The 6,308-nt window shown below is 44.2% G+C and overlaps 1 pseudogene; it reads left to right on the plus strand.

Moving 5' to 3' along the window:
- The window catches only part of LOC111772075 (A-kinase anchor protein 17A-like), a 17,150-nt pseudogene continuing 10,842 nt past the window's right edge, over nucleotides 1-6,308 (plus strand).

Raw genomic sequence — 6,308 nt, forward strand, 5'->3', positions numbered from 1 at the left:
ATGACTCTCAGCCTGGCCCTCCCACAGCTGCAGCAGCCCAAGAGTCCATCTACACCTGGGAGGTGATGGAAAGGCTGAAGTTCACGGTGCACCATCACCAGCTCTCCATCCTCCCAGCTTCTGAGAGCACCATGGACAACATCTACCTCAAAGGTGAGGCGGAGAACAAGAGTCTGGTCAAGTCTTTCTTGGCCTGCCTTGGTGGCAAGACCATCCAGCTCAGCAGCTTCTCCGATGTACTCAAGGTACCCATAACCAAGGTCAAAATCTATTTCCCCACTTGCTATGACTGGGACTACCTCTTCGTCAGGCAAATGATATGAATGACTGTTGCCAGGAGAGAAGCTGGACATGATTCACCTGGATGGGCCGCCCTCAAATGGTTCCCCTGAAGGAGTCAGGCTCAGAGAAGCCCAATGAAGAGGTTCTAGTCAAGGTGTTTGAGACGTTTAGGGAGATGTGCAAAGTGGACATCCCCATGCTGGACCCCTACGAGGAGGAGGTGACCTGCCAGAACTTGCACATCTTCAGTTTTGGGGGACACTTGAACTTCAAAGCATATGTCCAGTACCGTGGGTACGTGGGCTTTGTCCATGCTGTGTGTGCCTTGGGCAAGATGTAGCTCACGTATAAAGGTGAGGGTGGCAAGGCCGTGGCCTGCAACATCAAGGTTTCTTTTGATTCGATCACACATCTGAGTGATAGCTTAGTGAAGAAAGGGCAGCAAAGAGAAGAACAAAAGCACCAAGAGAAAGAGGCAGAGAATAGGGAGAGAGCGGAGGAAAGGAAACAGAAAGAGCTAGAAGAACTGGAGAGAGAAAGAAAAAGAAGTTTCACAAGAGGGAACGAAAACAGAGGGATCATGAATTCCATTGGAATCAGAAAAATCTCAAGAAGCTACATGAAGAGAAGCAGAAAAAGCTCAAAGAAAAAAATACAACTGGGGACCAGCCCAGTGGCGTAGTGGTTAAGTTCACACACTCTGTCCAAGAGTGGTCTCTCCAAAACATCCATTGAGCTGCTTGGTCTACACCAAAAAGGTCCCTGAAATTTAGTTCTGTCCAAAACATCCATAAAGACATTTGGTCCATTATTTGTTAAATAATACAAAAATTTAACTTTGTTAAAATTTTTCTATTTTTATTGTAATTCATAATAAATTTGATCTCACATTTATTCTTATTCATCCTCATCATGAAGTTTGGCAGGTTTACTCAAGTCAACGAGCAATTGCTCCCAAGTATGGATTGCCCTGATTATTGGCTGTATATCCCTACATCTGTTAACTTCTGTTATACAAATTTGATGCTGTTGGTGTTGGGAAGTTGGTCTGATCACCATTCAGTACTGATGGATAAATATTCCAAGTTTCTGGTGGAAATCTCGGAGCTTCTGTTCTTCTGCCTCTGCCACGCCTGCCACAGACAATCTCTCCACCTAACCCATTAGGCCATCTAAAGTTTTCTTCTGCGTTCTCCACAGTGTGCTCAAAAGTTTCCTTACATCTTCTAAAGGCACAAAGGGAAGTCCAGACAACATGGATACACATTTATGGGTGTTTCTTTCCGTTGTCATACACCCACGTGTTAGATCCAAAGAAGACATTTTTTGCCACAGTGAAAAGTGAAACCAGCATACTTTTATCTGTGCATTTGGTAGAAGTAGTCAAACTGCGTCATATTTGCAATCTCAAAATCCACCATGCACAATGAAGAGTTAAGGCCGAGATTTCTTTCCTGTGCAAATGCAAGTAGTTTCTTGTTTGTAGATCTGTAAGTGTCTTCTCACCTTTTCAGGGTTAGTGTGTAAATCAATGGCACACTACAGCCCTCACTCCAGTTTTTGAATTTAAGAAAGAAAGTAACCTGACACGGTATGAAGGACAGCGGTTAACAATAAGTCCCATTTTTGACTCTTTTGGAAAAGAGCTGTCATCAAATAAAATGAGGTAACATTGATTTATAACATTATAAAACTAGTGTTACCTCAATTAAATAAAAGGTTAAGGTGGTCAAAAATAAAAAAAGGATGACCTAGAGCAATGAGTGCTGTTCTGCAAAGCTTTCCAAAGTATTTTGTTACTGACATGAGCAGTGTGCAAAGTATTATTTATAAGATAATCTAATTTATATATTTTACAAGGGGTATTTATATACACTGATATCAGGTGCCTAATTTCCCACAAGGATCAGGCAAGGGTGGTTACCTCTGGGTAGTGGGAGTGAGACAGGGCAAAGCTGGAAAGAGATGGAGGAAGACCTGCTTTTTCATTTCATATTTTTCCTTAGTGTTTGAATATTTTTCCATGAGCTAGCATCACTTTTACGAAAATTAGAAGGGGCACCCAGGGGTGCACAGGTTCGCGGGTTTGTAGATTCAGATCCTGGGTATGGACTTACACACTGCTCATCAGCCATGCTGTGACAGCATCCTACATACAAAATAGAGGAAAATTGGTACAGATGTTAGCTCAGGGACGATCCTCTTCACCAAAAATACCCCAAAAATGAACATACAACTGGAACAGGGGACGCTGCTGCTGCCTCAGAGGAAGGTGCGGTGCATCAGGCTCATTTGAGAGCTGCTGGGTGGACCCAAGGCACCTGCAGGCATGGCGGGCTGGGCTTGATCTTCAGCACTGGACCTGCCTCCTCCTGCTCTGGGCTACGATCTGTGCGTTTCTCTCAAAATCAGGGCCAGTGTCTCTGCCCGCCCCCTCGGCTGGTTACAACCATAACCAAAAGAAATGTCTTAATACCCATGAAAAAGAATACACTGAAAAAAACCCTTAAAACTTGGAAAGAGTGCTCAGTAACAATTTTTTACTGTTTTAGAGTGACTCAGTAACATTAACAGGAAATTACTCTCAGCTAGAAAGTGCTTGGACTAGTGGACAATCTAAACTAACCTGCGAGTGGTGACGTGATCTTCAAAACTGAAGCGTCTATTCCAAATCAGCTAAGAGTACAGCTAAATCCTTCAGAGTAATAAAACCAATAAAGAGATAGTAAGAGCAACTTATACCTAATAAGACTGGCCTATTTAAAAGAAATCAAACACAGAAATCTGAACTCAGTAATTAAGTGTTTATCCTTTTTTTACCTAACATGGCAAGTTCACCATGGACACTTCAAATGATTCAGACCAAAGAAAGGAAGGAGATACTACACAAGACTTTCAGATTAAGATAAATTTTATTGTCTCTCTTAAAAAAATGAAATAACCTAGTCTTTCATAACCTTCTTGTTTTGTTAGGGTGAGGGACATAATCCTTTGAGGTGATTAAAATGGGATCTCTCCAGGTCTCCCCATGTAAAACTTTGCATGCAGCTTAAGGGACTTATACATTTTACAAAGTCCATTAAAAAAATAACCCTGATTTAAACAATTTAAAAGAAGAAAATACGGATTGTCGAAACAGGACTTTTCTTTATAACATAGCTCTTTTTAGAGCTTCGGTTTTGTTAGATTAATAAATCTAAAATTGCTTATAGAAGAGTGGAAATGACATACTATGCTAAATTCAAAGTTTTTAAGAGAAGCAGGGCAGGTCTGTAGTAAGAGCACTGAGCTAAGAATCAAGCCTGGGTCCACACTTGGTGAACGGCACACCTGGCCTCTCTGGGGCTCAGCTGTCTCAGCTGTAATTGAGAGGTCTGAGCAGAAGACATAAGGTGCCCATGGCTTTGCACTACACACCAATAATTTGACTTGCATTGTTTCTTTTCTGTAAAATTTTCAACAAAAAGGAAAGTAAGATATGTAAGAGCTCGACACTGACCTTTACAAAACATTATTGAGAGAAATGGTACAGATGTCTACTCTCCCTAAATTGATCTACAGATTCAAGGCTATCCCAACCAAAATCCTTGCAAGTTTCTTTTTATGATGGAAACTGACAAGTGATTCTAAAATTTGTGTGGAAATGCAAAAGGCCAAAGTCATCCAAGAAAATCTTGGAAACAAAACTGGAAGATTTATAATCAGATATCAAGCACTATCATAAAGGTATGGAAATTAAGACAATGTGGAAATGACCCCACAATAGACTAGGAGACCAAGTATGTATGAGTGTACTTTAGACTCTCATGCATACAAAGTGACTTGATTTATGACTAAGTTGACGCTGCAGTGCTGTCAGGAAGTAAACAGGCATGTGGGGAAAAGTTCATTTTGAGCCCTACCTTATACCATACTCGAAAATCAATTTGACGTGAAAAGTAAAGCAGTTTAGCTTTTAGAATAAATTCTCGATGAATAGCTTCATGACTTTGAAGTAGGCAAAAATTTCTTAAATGGAATATAAAAAGCACTAACTAACCACAAAAGAAAAATGATAAGGTGGATTATATTAAAATTAAGAAACTCTGTTATTCAAAACACCATACCATTAAGTGAATTTTTTTAAAAAAGCAACACAGTGGGAGCAGATATTTGCTATACAGAGATCCAACAAAGAAATTGGATCTAGGATATATTAAGAACTTCTTTAAGTCGATAAGACAGCCATTCCCTTGTTTAAAAAAGAGGAAAAGAACAAGCACATCATAGATATTTGTCATTGGCAAAGAAAAGGAAAAAGAAAAACTATGAAAAGTATGACCCTCCTACAATGGAAAGCTGAGCTTCTCCTGACTGTGGAAGGCCTTCCAAGGCGTTCCCTGATTGGCTCTGTAGTAACAGTTCTGTCATCTGAGTAGCTCACAAGGAGAAACTCCTCATGGGACATCCTCCCCTTCACGTCCTCCCTCGTTCCACAGAAAAATAATTCGTGTTCTTCCATCACTTCTTTCCTTATCTACTTCAGTAAATAATTTTCATGTCCTCAATACTCAAAAATAAGAGAACCTTTGAGCACAAAGTTAAGCAGTTCCAGGCCTCTCCTATTGCTTATACCACCAGCACTTAGCCCTGTGGTTTTCCAGCTGTGACACACTTTTCTTCTATGAACCCTTCAAAGAAGATGAAATTTAGATCAACCGTAACTCTGTTTTTGCCTCACACTTGAGCTAGTCTAAAGATTCAGCTGTGTATAGCAGATTAAGCACTTAAGCTGTGTGTGTCCTGTGAAAAGAGCAGAAGAACATAACCTCAAAGTGATTTAAAAGACAAAAAAAAAAAACACCTCGCAATTTCATCAGAAAGCACCATGCACGTGGTAAGCAGTTCTATCTTAACAAGGTGACCAAGTAATTAAAGGGTTAATGAACTGCGTTAACTGTGGCAAACTCAATTTTGTGAAACAGTATCTTAAACACTTCACTTTTATCGCCAGTAAAGGTAAATACATGGGCAGTTATAAAAATTAACATTATTGTAATTTTGGTTTATAACTCCATTTTTTATTTCCTACATGATTTAAAGGATAAATGCATAAAAATTATTAATCTATGTTACTGGGCACACAATGCATAAAAAAGTAATTTGTAAATGTTTGTATACTTAAAGTTAAAGCTGGTGTTAATTCAAATTAGACTTTTACAACCTTAGGATGTTAAATGCAACCCAGTAACCACAAAAAGTACCTATACAAAACACACAAAAAGAGAATGTGTCTAGCGCAGAAGAAAACCCGGCAGTGACCAACCTGCTGCTCTGGGGCCACAGCTGAGGGGCGGGGTTAGAACTGGGGGACAATGCTACAGCTGGGGGCGGGGCTACGGTGGGGCGAGGCCACAGCTGGGGGCGGGACCGCGGCGGGGAGGGGTACATCGGGGGCGGGGCCACAGTGGGGGGCGGGGCTACGGAGCCGGAGAAGCCCTTGGCGGAGGCCGAGCGCTGGGGCTGGAGGCGCCTGGGAGCTGTCACCTCTCCCAGGAGGCGTGGCTGTCGCCGTGCTCCCGCCCACGCCCGCACTCACTTCCACCGTCGCCGCAGGTCCCGGGACAGAGACTCAGCCTGTGATCGCCAGCAGCCTCGGTCGGCGGCGGCGTGAGGCCTCCTCGCGGCGTGTGGTCGGCGCCTCCGGCCGTCTGTGCGCGGGGCCGCCGAGCTCCGCGCGTGGCCCCCTGATGGGTCCGGGCACCGCCCGACGGCCACCCCCGCGCCCCAGCGGACGGCGCCTGAGGCCCGTGCGGGGCCCTGCGGCCGAGCGGTGCGGGGTTCCCCACAGCGAGCGCGGGGCGCGGAGCCCCCACCGGCCGGGTCGCATCGTGGGGCGGGGGCTCAGCCGGGGCTTGGCCGGTCGGGGCTGCGCAGAGGGGACCCCTCGCCCCCGCCCGGCACGCTCTGCGCGGCAGGGACCTGCGGTCGGGCTGCGGGAGCTCGTCCGCCCGGGGCCGACCCTGCGCGGGCTTGGGGGCGGGGGG

This window comes from Equus caballus, chromosome 23 (genome assembly GCF_041296265.1).
Source record: "Equus caballus isolate H_3958 breed thoroughbred chromosome 23, TB-T2T, whole genome shotgun sequence".
Classification (NCBI taxonomy): domain Eukaryota; kingdom Metazoa; phylum Chordata; class Mammalia; order Perissodactyla; family Equidae; genus Equus; species Equus caballus.